A 15,023-nucleotide genomic window follows, 5' to 3' on the forward strand; every position below is an offset into this window, starting at 1 on the left:
ATAGATGATGCTTTTCCTGGAGCCCAGGCTTTAAAAATTAGATAGACTGTTCAGATTCTGAGTCCCATCTATCAGATAATAGGGATCTGGGAAAGTTACTTTTACCTTCAGCTTTCTATGTGTGTTGATTCACTTTTGGTTTATTTGAAGATTAAAAGCATCTTATAGGATCCAACATATATTAACCTTTTATCTGATGATAACCGGCTTCCTACCTACTCCAGACTTTCTTCCATTCCTCTGTAAGGTGGAACAGTGTCATCGGATTGCAGTCATCCTAATATTCCACTGCAGTGTATGGCGTAATAAGACCCTGCCCATGGAAAAGAAATGACCTGGAGACAGAGTCAAGAAATCTAGGACAGATAAGGACAAACCGAGTGTTGAACCAATTATGGCTAGCTAGTGTCTATTTTCAAATTTAAATGTACAAAATTGTACTAAGGGTTTCTGATTTCTCAGTGTGTATTATCCCCCACTTAATGTACATATCAATTTTACTTTGTTTTTTGCTACTGTACTCAAATTCTTAAACCTAGGTCCTGTGTCTTTATTAAGTAAATTGAAAATTGTTAAGGTAGTAGTTTGTCTTTCTCAGAAAATACATTACAAAATATGACTGAAAATAGTATCTTTTCCTGTTTCTCTTATGCACAGCATTACACTGTACCCTGTGTATCATTGTAAGGGTTTAATAGTACTAGTTGAATAAGTAGATGACTGTATAGGCTTAATAATCTGACTCTCCCCTCTAGTTCTTAGTGAACAAGAATTCAGGGACATTCGGAATCTCTCTCTGTACACAATTATTATGTGTTTCATGCAGTCATTAATTGCCCAAAGATGTTTATATCTGTAACCAGTGTTTTTCTCTTGAAATGATCCTTACTTCAGTTCAGGTTTAGCTTAGAAGATGAATCCAACATATTCAAGCATTTTTGTAGAAAACATTCCTAGAGTTGAAAGGTCTAGGCAAGGAAGTTGGCTGGTGCTGGGCCTTCTCTGATTATATTTGACCTATAATGATGATAGAAATAATATTTGGGCAACACTTTCAAGCACTCATTCACTCTACAGATTTGATCATTGTGGTTTTATCATGGCTGGGAACCCTTAGGCCAAGTTCATCTGTCTCCCTGCTCCAGTGCTGCTTTCAGTGCACATCCTGTGCACTTGTATGGGACCACAGCTTAGAGGAACCTGAACATGGTTTAATGGTCAGCTGTCATCTTGAAGTTTTAAGTGATTTTTTCAAGTGGCCCACATTCCTGTTTTTAAATTGTATAACAAACCCCAACGTATCTGCCTTTGGATGCCTAAATGTTTTCTCTCCCCTCACATCTACCAGTCCCCTTGCTGAACTGCACGTTCCATCCGGAAACATCTCCAAAGCCTTTAGAGTAAACTAGTAAGTGCATTATTCAAGATAAATAATGCTCTTCGTGTGTGTTAACAAATGAATACAATGGAGTAGACCCGTGCTTATCTTTGGGGTCTGCCACTAAGCTGTGGATTTATAGACATTTTATTCACCTGTCACCACAAACCTGTGAGATAAGTACTACACTTCTGTTTTTTCCTTTTTACAGATAGGAGAGCCGAGGCTGGGAGGTCAGTGACTAGCAGGGCTCACTACTGAGTCCTGCTTTTGTTTTTGAGTGTCAGGCTCTTTCCCATTTGGTTCCTTTGGTAACCTGAGTTTGGAAAGCTGGCTCCTTGGGTGTCACACCTTGGCTTATTGCACAGCCTCGGTAGTTTGGTGAAAAGCTAGGATAGGTTGTTCTAGGCTTGCCCGTGTCATACTTTGTGTTCTCCTAGGATGGCCCATGGAACTAGACCTGGGACAGTGTCATTGTTTTCACAGGGAGGGACAGGGAAGCAGACAAGCTTCTACAAGAACAGATGTGCTCTGGGATCTGGAGTCTAAGCCAGTAATGAATGCACATTCCTTACTCAGCAACACTTGCAGATACATAATGAGAAAGGACATTTATTTGCTGTTAACAATTTTTGGCATCTGTTATGTACCAGACATTGATGAGAAAATAACAACAACAACAACAACAACAACAATATAAAATTGCCTCTACTTTCCAGAAGGTCATGCACTGGCAGAAAGGTGAAAATGCATAACCTTCTTCATCTCAACATTTTGTTCACTTTCACTCTAAAGCCAGGGAGTCAGGCTGTGAAGCAAACTTAGGAAGTGAGTTGAACATTATCTCTGAAGCTCATAGGAATTTTCCCTGTCTGAAGCTTGTTACACACATTAAGGCCCTGGGTTTGACAGCCTGAAAATTAAGCCTATCATGATTTGCATGCTGGCTTAATAGTGATGTCCAACCTTAGCAAATAGAAATGCAATTTTTAAAAAGTGACTTAAAGAATCATGGAGTAGCAGACAGATTCAGCGTTGAGTCCCACCTCTCCTTAGATCAAAGCTTTATAAAAATCTCTGATTGTTTAACAGCCAGCAGGGCTAGAAGACTAGAATTATGCTCAGTAAATGTAGGAATGGAGCACAGTTCTGTTTGTGTTTCCATGGTTACAGTGATAACAGCTTATATTTATAGACCTTCCATCTCCAAGGAGCTCAAAGCACTTTAGAGACACATTATCTCTCTTTTACAGGAGGAAGAGAGAGAAGAATACTAGGAGAAAGAGTGAGAGCAAGTGAGAGAGTGAGCAAGCAAGAGAGACAGACACAGGTATAGAGATACAGAAAGCTGTGGAGGAAAGGAAGTGGGGAAAGGAAGGGAGGGAGAGAAGAGAAAGTAGGGACAGAAGAGCATGATGTGCTATTGTTTACCTTTCACAGATGGCACAGAGTAGGGAAGTCAGTGACCCAAGGTGGCATGGTAAGCCAGTGACAGATGGCAGATAGTGGATGTACCTAATGGCTCATATAACTCCTAGAATCTTCGTTGCTGGCCTTAGACAGATGTCAGGGCTGAACTACTATCTCCCAGTCGCCTGGCTGTGTTCAGTGGCATAATGGAGATCAAGTAACTCTGAAAACAGCAACGTTAGCTTGCCTCAGCTATTGTTGATGGGAAATACAAGGACGGTTCTTCCCTGGAGATCTAGGGTTAATGTCCAAAGGCCTCATGGCCAGTTAGCCACCCAGCAGTCCCAGGGACGAGAGGCTTAGATGTCCTGATAACCTCAGACAAAGATTTTCTCATGCACATCCAGGGAACCTACAAGAACCGATGGAAATGATTCCTTAAATGGAGCCAATTTCCAGGACCTTTCCGCGGCATGCCTCTTCGGTATAGCTTCCTGTAATGTGATCTTCTAATCTATCAGATATGTAGTTGTGTGGCTCAGAGTTATTTGAAACGAAAAGTGGCTTTTGTGAATCTCAAAATCTACTCTTCCCCCGTAAAATCTGTACAAGAAAAGCCCATGCTCGCTGGTGGAGGTCTGTCCTCGTGAGAGAAGGGAATGTTGAAATGACTCTTAGGCTCCCTAACCCTGGAGGCATCCTGTCCTTATTCTACTTTGTCATACTTTGCGCACACTGCTTCTCACCTTTTGCTCTTGTAAGCCAGAAAAACTCCTCTCCACTACTGCACTCATTTCCTACTTCACCTTTGGAAAATAGAAACTATTGAACTATTCTTTCTCCCTCTCTCTCCCTCATTCCCTCTCCTCTCTCAGAGTACTCTGCAGACAGAATAGGCAGAGTACTCAGTCAATCCAGCCAGCAATCTCCATGGCAACGCCGAGGGACAAGATTTCCCCCCCTCTCCGCCCCCCACAGGTCTTCAGAGGTCATCATAAGCAAATCACAATGTTCCCACAACAACCTATGACCCTACACGTAAACCAAAGATGAACTTCTCTCTTCTCTCTTGCCTTCTACATATTGAAGTATCAGGGGTACTGGGCAAAGAGGCTGATAGTGTGGGCATTAGTGCACCAGAAATCTTAAATGTTTGACTTATGAGTAGGCTTCTGATTCCCAAATCATAAAGAAAACAAGCAGTAAACTGAAGAAAGGAACATTTTACTGAGGGCCTTCTGGTTCATCAACATACCAGGGACCTGACCCTGTATCAGTATTCGAAAGCTCACCCACCCCCAGAGAGTGAGTTACTCTTGTGACTCTGCCAGGTGGACTACAATCATACTACACTGCCGTTTCCCCAGGAGGCCAATGACCTCCTAGCTCCTGGGCTTACGCTCTAAGAGGGAAAGAGCCCTGTTTGATTTGTCACTCTGTCTATCCTCAGCCCCAAGCATAGTGCCTAGCGCAGACTTAATATCTGTAAATGACAAAACTCCCTAAAACCCTCTTGGCTGTCTCAAAATCCCATCCCTTCTGCTCATTCCAATATAATATTTTATCTGTTCCCATTATAATCCTGAACACATGCTGCATCAATTCCTTATGTTTGTAGGAATTTCTAGATGTCATTGAAGGTGGCTTTTGTAACTAGAAAATCCTATTGAAAGAGTTACTCTTGGATTAAAATTAATAGTCTATTAAACCAGGAGTGGTGTGGTAGTGTATGTCTGGAATCCTAGCAACTTGGAGACAGACAACTCACCACTGGTCTGGGCTGCATAACGAGACTTTTTTCAAAAACAAAACAAAATGAATTATCTATTAAAAATTAGAAAGATATAGCTTAATTTACTTTATCTTACATCTATAATTTTTGGCCAATAGAGTAGCAATTTGAAAGAGCTTATGAATAAAATGAAATACTCAAATATTTTAAGCTGTGATGTGATTATACATCTCTCTGTATATGTGTATATATAATGTATACACTTATATACATATATAAAAAATATACATATCTGTCTATATTAACAAAACTTTCTACTTTGATACTTACATAGATTTAAGCCTATAAATGTGTAAATATATAGTTCTAAGGTATTTTGTATGTTGTAGCAAACTAAGAACCTAGCTTAAAAACCATAAAATTCTATATTAAATTATTTGATAATATTTCAAATTATAATTCAAACTCCTTTATAAAATTGCAAAGAGGGGCTGGGAAAGTGGCTCAGTGGTAGAGTGCTTGCCTTGCATGCCTGAGGCCCTGGGTTCGATTCCTCAGCACCACATAAGCAAAAAGAAAAAAGCCGGAAGTGGCGCTGTGGCTCAAGTGGTAGAGCGCTAGCCTTGAGCTGAAGAGCTGAGGGACAGTGCCCAGGCCCAGAGTTCAGGCCCCACGACCAGCAAAAAAGATTAAAAAAAATTGCAAAGAAACAAAACTGAAAATATGTAAGATTGCTGAAATTTTTGTTTCTTAAATTTTGCTGTGGTTCTCTCAAACCTTTCCAAACTAATTTTCCATCTTTCTAGAATTAAGAAACACATAGCCTAACTAAGGGAAGACCTATGCCACAGCAGATAGGTGAAGCTATTCAGGTGAAGATTTTGGTGAGGATGTAAGCTTCTTGGTGATAGGACTTACTGAGCCTCATCTTAATGATGAGAAACTCTTAGACTTTTGCATTATTGAACTGGGTCTCCTTGACACCCATCTGATTATTTACTCAACGAACTCTGTAGCTTTCATCCCTGTTGTTCATTTGACTGGATTTTTGTTCTGAATTCTTTGTTTTATTTTTTCCTTGTGTTACAATATCCTCCCATTACATAACATTCATGAGAAATTTTTTTTTTTGGGGTCCAGTCATGGGGCCTGAACTCTGAGCCTGGGCGCTGTCCCTCAGCACTTCAGCTCAAGGCTAGCGCTCTACCAGTTGAGCCACAGCACCACTTCTGGCTTTTTATTTTTATTTTTATTTTTTTTGCTTATGTGGTACTGGGAAATCGAACCCTGGGCCTCATGCATGCAAGGCAAACGCTTTACCACTGAACCACCTTCCCAGCCCCTCATGAGAAATTTTTATATCAAGCTTAAAGTACATACTGAAATTGATATATGTCAGATAATATAAGATTATTTGAATTAAAAAGGCATAAAGCTTCTGATTGACATATATCCAAATTTAAACTAAATTGTAAGGTAGTGTACATCACCTTGACAATAAAATTTAAAAAAAAATTAAAAATAAACTAAATTGTTACTATTTCTTCAGTATATGTCCAAATATGGACCTCTCAACTGCTAAGCCTCAATTATCTCCCAAAAAATGCATCTATTATGAGTACACAATTTATATTTTTGTGAGGATATCATTAATTTATAGTCAGTGAAATATACACCACCCTGAGTCATGAGCATATTGAGAATCTGAATATATAAATGAAAAATTGTCAAACTACAAATACACTTATTTTTCTGACCATAAATAATACTAACTGTTCACAAATCCAAAACCTTAGACACAAAAATAACATACAAAGTTAACTTACTCATATTCATCAAATGTCCAGTCATTAACTCTACTTACAGTTTAGGGACTTAATTATAATTTCCGTAACAACTGATCACAGATACAAAGAAAGACCATTTGACTGGATTTTATAAATATATTTACATATATCTCTCATTAATAGAATCCTAGGATTTGTAAACATCTTCTTGCTAATAATAAATATATTTTGTATCATAGTGTTTCCATTAAAAAGTATTATTTGGACCATACCCCTCTAGGGACTATTTAGTGTGTTACTCGGTTGAATATTTCCTGACTTGTCATGAAAGGATATTGACTGAGGAATTGGTGAGGGAGTCAAAGGACAGCATGAGGATTTGAGACTGCTTGGTGACATCAAGTAGCTTTGAACTTGGAAACAGTGGTCATAGTAGCCCCCTTGATGGAAGCTAGTTTACTACCTGGAAGCAAACAAACAGAGGTCCAAATGTGATAGGTTCTTGCAGAACATAAAAAGCAACCACCCACCACAAATACCATCCACAGACACAGTAAGACAACTGAAATATGTGGAATGACATAAATTCTTACTTATTTCAGAACCATTTGTGTACTTTCATATAGAATTACCTTGCTGAATCTTTTGAGCAGAATTTATAAGTTATGCATGGAATGGCTTGCCTTAAAAGGATCAAATTTTCAAATGGGGGGCTGGGAAGGTGGCTCAGTGGTAGAGCACTTGCCTTGCATGCATGAGGCCCTGGGTTCAATTCTTCAGCACCACATAAGCAGAAAAAAAAAGCCGGAAGTGGCGCTGTGGCTCAAGTAGTAGAGCGCTAGCCTGGAGCTAAAGAGCTGAGGGATAGCGCCCAGGCCCACAGTTCAGGCCCACAACTGGACCCCCCCCCAAAAAAAAAAAAAACCAAAAAAAACCCTCTAATTCTCAAATGATACTTGTGCTGACAGGAAAGGTGTTTTTTTAAATTTTTTTTCATTTTACTTGCCACATTTTATGGCTTCCAGTCTCACCAAAGATAATAACCAGCCCTTACTGTCGCTCACAAGGTTTTACACCTTAAATCTTACTGTACATTCCCAATCATTTGGGGGATGGAAGGTGGTATTTAAAGTTTCTGGTACTCAAATCCTACTGTAGAGTAAATCAGAATCCTTGGAAGTGTGCATACGGAGCTCTTTTTCATGGAAGCATAACTGACATTCAAGAAATTTCTCATATTGTAAAATTTGATAAGGTTGATATATGAAACACCACTGAAAAAAAATCACCATGGTCAAGATAGTGAACATATCCATTAAATTCCTCTTCTACAGTTTCCAAGTCTCCTTATGCCCCTTAGTAAGCCTTTTCCTTGCCTCTTATGCTACCAATAGTCTACCCTCTGCCACTGTAAGCAAGTTTGCATTTTTCTTGAGCTTTGTATGTGCTAAGTTTTAAAACAAATCTGACTTCTTCCACTTGACATAGTTATTTTGAGATCCATCAATGATGTTGCATATATCATGGGCATTTCTTTTTTTTTCTATTAGGGTGATTCTGCCTTTACTATTTTTTAAACAATATTTATTGCAAATATGATGAACAGGATGGTTACAGTTACATAAGTAAGGTAATGAGTATGTTTTTTTTTTTGAAACAATTACCCCCTTCCTGGTTCCATAATCTTAGCTATGGTATAATGCTACAATGAACATGGTTGTGCTGGTAGCTTTAGTGTGGCCTTGTTTGTGGCCATTTGGGTAAATGCATAGGAGTGGGATTGCTGGGTCATATCGAAGCTCTAGTTTTTTTTTTTTGTTGTTGTTTTGTTTTGTTTTGTTTAGTCGTGGGGTTTGAACTCTGGGCCTGGGCACTGTCCCTGAGCTCTTCAGCTCAAGGCTAGTGCTCTACCACTTGAGCCACAGTGCCACTTCCAGCTTTCTGAGTGGTTTATTGGAGATAAGAGTCTAATGGAATTTTGTGCCTGGGCTGTCTTTGAACCATGATCCTCAGATCTCAGCCTCCTGAGTAGCTAGGATTACAGGGGTGAGCCACCAAGCCCGGCAGTCTGTTTTGTTGTTGTTGTTGTTGTTTGTTTTGAGAAGCCTCAATCCTGCTTTCCGGAGTAATTGAACAAGTTCATACTTCCACCAGCAATGTAGTAGCATTCTCTTTCATGGACATTTATTTTCTTTTAAAAAGTTTTTGTGTTTTTTTTTTTTTTTTTTTTTTTTTTTTTTTTTTTTTTTTAGCATACCTTAACTTTACAAGGGGAGATTTCATCATGACATTTCCATGTATGATTACAAGGTATTCAAATCAACCTCCCCAATACTCTCTTTTACCCCTCCTCCCTTACTAACACAATTTAAAGAAGTTTCATTTTCTGTTTTCATACGTATTGACAAATCTATTTTAGCTCTTCTCTTTCATGGTACACAGACATTTTCTTTTGAACTCGCTTTTTTCTTTCCTTTTTGTTGCCAGATTTAAAGCAACTATTCGAGCCCTATGTTTCAGATGCTCCCAGCATCCCACTCATGAAGCTCTGAGGAACTCTGCAGGCTGGTTCAGCGCAGAGTGGAGGAAACTGTAGTTGACCTAGGTTCATAGTCACTGGGTGTAGGGAGCAGCTTGTACTGCTCTCCCTCAGCAGTCTCTGTCTCCAGCATTCACTTTTCAGCATCTTCACACTCCATACTTCGAAGCCTGGGAAGTAGAGCAGGGTGTTTTAGAGTTAAAGACTGGCTGTCTTTGCTCACATGGCTCAGTCCCACTGGTTTTTGTGTATCTTTCATTCCTAGTCACTGGAGTGGGCAAAGCTGGCCTGCACCAGGTCCTCACCCTCTTGCTGGTTACTTGCCAAAAATAGTTCTGCAACTGGACTTGAATTTGGAAAATCTTTCACAAATAACATTTCTTGGGTCACTATTTTAATTTCTCTGATCCAGGTAGGATGTGCTATTCTTCTGGCTAGAAATGGAAATTTCAACACATTCATTTCAGGCCCTGACTTCATCACAGACCCTTTATTTGGGCACTTTGTAAAGGCTCCAAGCGCAGAGCATTCATGGGATAACAATGGTTGGGATGGTCACTGAAGGAACTTCTTACTTCTCATGGTCTTTCACTGAAGGAGGAGGAGGTCTGAGTTTGATTATGTCATTTACTCTCTAATAAATCTGTTCTCCTGTTCCATTTTCAGCCATAGAGGCATTTGAAAAGTATGGTTTTTGAGGAATTACTCAGATCACTCAAAGGCAACATGGTAGATCTCTTTATCTGTATACTGTAGCAAAAATTTTTGGTCAGGAAATTTAGGTAGGTTTTTAAAAATTACCTTTCAGTAGTTTTCCAAAAGCTTTACCATTCAACAAAGCAGTTTATGACTATAATGCATCTTGACTATGTTTTCAGTGACAGTTTTACTTTTAAAATCTGCCTGGGAAGCAAATTTCTTAACAATATCTATCCTTTGAATGATAAATATAGGCATACATATGCATATTCCCTATCTTATATTACTGATGTCATGTTTTTTAAAAAATGTATTGTAAAGGTGATGTACAAAGAAGTTACATAAGTAAGGGAATGAATCCATTTCTTTTTGAAGTGTCACCTGCTCACTCATTTTCTCCTCCTCCTCCCCACCCCCACCCCCGCCCCGAGTCCCCTCGCCCCCAAGTTGTAAAGTTCATTTCCAACATAGGGTCTAGTGAGTTTCACTGTTGTTGGTTCACCCACAGAAGCGATGGGACTAAGGGTGATGTCACGCTTTTGTTAGTGGTAACAATGATTATGCTTTGGGTATGTTTATTGAAACTACGGAATTAAGAAAGCTTTGTTCATGCCTTGGCTTATACAGCAAATGGGATAACTTTAACAAAAAACAAAAGCAATCATTCCTTAGAAAGACTTTCAGCTTGAACAAGTAAGTTGTGAAAATGAAATCGAAAAATTGGTGAGATTTATTGGCTGATTTATTGTTGGTAGACATTGACCTCTTTATAGACTTAAATTTTAACTTTTATATGAATATGTTGAGGGCAAAGTACAGAATCCAGTGTGCAGCAGGATCCTGGCATGATGGAATATCACAGTTCTGAGAGTCAAGAGCTGGAATTCTGCTATCACTTTAGTTAACTGGAATTTCGTTGTTAGCTGGAATTCTGCTGTCATGTTAGTTGTTAATTGCTAACCTTAGACAAAATGTAATGAAAAGTATATCTGGATCACAGTTTCTGCAAAATGAGGAAATTGTATGAGCTAATTTAGTAGTTTCCTTATAGCTTAAATATTCTGCATTTTATAGGTAAAAATTCATTTGGATCTCAGTTTTGCAAACTGAGGGAATTATACTAGCTAATTTAGTAATTTCCTTATAGTTTAAATATTGTACATTTTGTAGGTAAAATTTCATTGTTTAGTTGGTCATTTACCACAGAAGCCCAAAGAGAAATAATGATTATAGCCAGTGAATACCATCAGCATGAGGAAGATATTTTGTTCATAGGTCCTGTGCTTCATTGACAATCTGATGCCATATCAGGGGTGAATCTCAAACTTGCTCTATTCCTACCTTCCATCCCTTTAGACAAATATTTGTTGAAATTTTAAGCATAGCTATTGTCACAAAGTCACTGAACAGAGTCATGTTCTGATTTTACCAGTCTTCTCATACTGCCTGAAAATAACTAGTTCTATATTTCTAGGCCTGTTAAGTCAGGCTGGCCTTCACAAAGTCCGGGGAATAAAAATCCATCCAAACAAAAGAGCCATTTCCTAATCTCTCCTTAGGATGGAGATATTTTGATCATGTGTATGAACAGTATAAGTAGATGTCAATTTGAAATATAAACATTGTAGCAAGATATTTTGAAAAGGAAATACTATTATCTAGTATTTCTTTTTTTTCTAACTGATATTTGTTCCTTTTTTTTCTTTTTGGTCAGTCATGGGGCCTGGACTCTGGGCCTGGGTGCTGTCCCTCAATTCTTCAGCTCAAGCCAAGTGCTCTACCACTTGAGCCACAGCACTATTTCTGGCTTTTTCTGCTTATATGGTGCTGAGGAATCGAACCCAGGGTCTCATGCATATAAGGCAAGTTCTCTACTGCTGAGCCACTTTCCCAGTCCCAATATTTTGTAGATATTTGTTACTTTGAAAACCTACCCAGGAAGTTAACTATTTTAACAATATCCTATCTGGCCACTTGCTTATTTATTTATTTGTGTCAATACTAGGGCTTGAAGTCAGGGCCTGGGCATTGCTCCTTAGCTTTTGCGCAGTATTTTCCTCCTTGACTGACTTGGAAAGACTATCCTCAAATCTCAGACTTCTGAGCAACAATGATTACAGGTGTGAGCCACTGGTGCCTATCCTTAATCAACGTGTATTAAATGTTAAAATTTACAAAGGTTTTTTTTAATGGCATAAAGCAGTTTTTGGAGAGATCTTTACCACAAGTTTGGCTTTTCTGTCACCTCCAGTCTCAAGGTCATAACCTCCTGTGGCAACTGGAGACGAAAAGATATTAGGTAACATTCAGAGGACAGACCTCTGGCACAAAAACCTCCAGAAGCACCAAAACCTGCCTTAGGCACATAGATCAGTGATATTGACTTTGGCAATGTCTCTACCTTGTCAGCAATAAAGTTAACTGACATTGAAAATTGAATTAATTATATAACCCAATTCCCTCTGGCCCTTCTCCTTTGATTTGGGTCACAGTTTGGTCTTGTCTGGCTGCATGTCCCCCTCCCCCCGCTTTTTTCTGCCAGTCTTGGGGCTTGAACTCAGGGCCTGGGCACTGTCCCTGACCTTGTTCAAGGCAAGCACTCTACCACTAAGCCACATTCCCAGCCCCAACCACACCCATTCTTTCTTCCTGTCTGGGCCAATACCTGCGCAGCCCACGCTTGTGAGAGTCTGGCTTCCTGAGGACATCACCCTTGCTGGCACTTAAACTTGTCTGTTTAAGGAAAAGTAAACTTCTGTTTACTCTGGAAAGCCTATCTAATAGTGTTCTGACCACAGTCAGGATCTGATTTTCATGTATTTTCTCAGGCTGTCTGAAGAATCATTCATACAGGTGTATGTGTTTTGGCCTGTTTGGTCATTCTGGGCTCCAGGGGGAAATAATGGAGTGCTGGATCCTGGTTCGGACGTGTGCTTAACCAGTTTGTTGGGGGACAAAGGTTAACGTAGATCCAGCTGTAAGGAAGCTACTAGAGGGGCAATGTTACAGCAGCTGCTTGGACAACTCCAGGACCTCTCTTAACCTTGCACAACTTATAGGTGACAGGTGTGCCCAGTGAACTACGGAAAGGGGTACAACACTTGACCTGAAGGACCATAGCAGTGAAAGGCATGAGAATCTTAGCTGAGCACAAAGATGTTTTCTATAGAATTCTTCATTACAGGCAAGTAGACATAGTCCTTGAAAGGGCAGGTGGCTGCCCCACACACGTGGCTAATTAAGGTCAAAAACAATGCTGAGATCCAGGCTTCCCCACTTGTAGTTTCTAGTCCTACTCAGAGCCTCACTCCTGACTTTGGGCAAGCTACTTCTATGGAAACAAGTTTCACTCGTTCAGATGGAATGACCCTTGGCCTAGTGGATCCTGATTGAGAGCTCAGGCACCCAAGAGAAAGGTGTGCACCAGGTGTTTTTGTTTCCAGAAGGGATACTCTGAGAGCTTGATTTTCTCCAGATGTACCTCCTCTCTTTGGCTCTTGGAAATGGAAACTGCTGTTTCCCCAATCAGAATTTATTAGAGGTCGCTTTATACAAGTTTCAGCAATTGGCTGAATTCTTTAAGCATGCGAACTCTTCCCTTTCAACCGAATAGTTGAGAAGGTGACTGCACTGTGTGAAGCAGGGAAATGAAAAGCCCTTCACAGGGCCTAGCCCAGCTTGATGGGATGGAGATGAACAATTGATTAGGAAATATACAAACCCAAAAGCTGGAATTAATGTGAACTCTGCAGGGAGAGCACAAAGGAATAGTCACCTTGTTGATTCTTTACATTCTGTGGGGTTTTCCACTGATATAATGAATAATTGCAGTTCAGTTGATGTACATCTGTTGTTCCAGATTTCAGAAGTCATTAAGGTCATACAGTAGAGGACTCTCTTTAGCTCATGTGTATCCCATTTACCACATAAGAATCACAGTCCTAATGATTCCCGTCTTCTCCCATTTTCAATTCATTGAAAGATTTTGAACCAGGCACCTGTGGTTCATACCTAGATTCTCGGAAGTCTGAGATCTGGAGGGTAGAGGTTGTAACCTTCCTCTTCTCCAAAAATAGCCATCAAAAATGAGGACAGGAAGTATGGCTCAAGTGGTAAAACACCAGGATGACTAATGCAAGCTTCATAATTCAAACCCTAGCACTGCCAAAAATTATTTTTAAAGTTATATATGTAATATATGTACATGTAATTATTATGATAGGATAGAAAATTAGTTTCTCAATGCTACCACTCAGAGACAGCTGCAGTTATCATCTTGTATATTCCTACTTTACAGTCTAGATAATTGTAATATTTCTATATTCATAACAATACTATTACATAATTCTCAAAGGATGAACAGTAACAATACTACTCATGATGTTTTTATACATATTTTCTAAAACCTGCATTCATTTATTAATATGTTGAAATAGCTTCTCATGATGTTGAAATAGCTTCTCATGCTGAGTATTATTAATTTAAAATATTATTATAGTAGGTAACCAAAGAATTTAGATTATATATTTATACATATTTATTATTTATTTCACTAATGTGCCATTGGCAGATGTTGTTTTCAACTTTTTATCTATTGCAAATGGCATTCCAGTGTGCATTGGTAAAAATAAATCTTCATGCTTGTCCTTAGCTGTTTTCTTATGATGAATTTTTGAACTGGAATTGATTGGCCAGAAAACATACTTAATATACATCAACATACTTGATATACATCAACCAACTGCCTCGAAGGACAGTTGTATCTAGAATCTTGGAGTGATTACCCTTCTCTGCTTCCTAATAGCCATGTGTCTTATCATTTCAGTTGACATTTTATTAAGGTACAGTTTACAAATCATAGCGTTTGCTACTGTAAGTGAACAGGCTAATGCTTTAAAAAATTTTTTTAATGTATTTATACAGTTGTGAAAATGTCTCCTCAATCCAGTTTCAAAATATTTCCATCTCCCAAAATGATCCTAGGTATTATTTCTTGCTTTATTGAGATATAACTGAATGCTGTGAAATGGTCTGAATTTAAGTCAGTTTCGGTGAGTACATTACAAGACATGGGACATTTCAGCCATGCTAGAACATTTCCTCATGACCTTTCTCAGTCCTCTTTCTTGCCACTGGTCTGACTTGTATTACTGACGGTCCTAGGATTTCATGAAAATTGAATAACACACTACATCTATAATCTTCTTGAGGTTTATCCATCAGTATATATCAGGAGTTTGTTACATTTTACTGCTGTGTATTTTTCTATCACATGAGTGTGTCAGGATTTCTATCCATTTTTTTGTTGAACATCTGGATGGTCTCCAACTTGGCTACTATGAATAAAGCTGTAGGCAGATTTGAGGCCTTTCTGCGGACAAACATTTTTATTTTTTCCTGGCTATGTAGCTACAAGTTAGAATTGTGTGGTTACAAGGTAAATGTCCATTTTAACTTTTTTTTTTTTGGTTGGTTGTG

This window comes from Dipodomys merriami, unplaced genomic scaffold, assembly GCF_024711535.1.
Source record: "Dipodomys merriami isolate MVZ:Mamm:240054 unplaced genomic scaffold, mDipMer1.0.p SCAF_72, whole genome shotgun sequence".
Taxonomy (NCBI): domain Eukaryota; kingdom Metazoa; phylum Chordata; class Mammalia; order Rodentia; family Heteromyidae; genus Dipodomys; species Dipodomys merriami.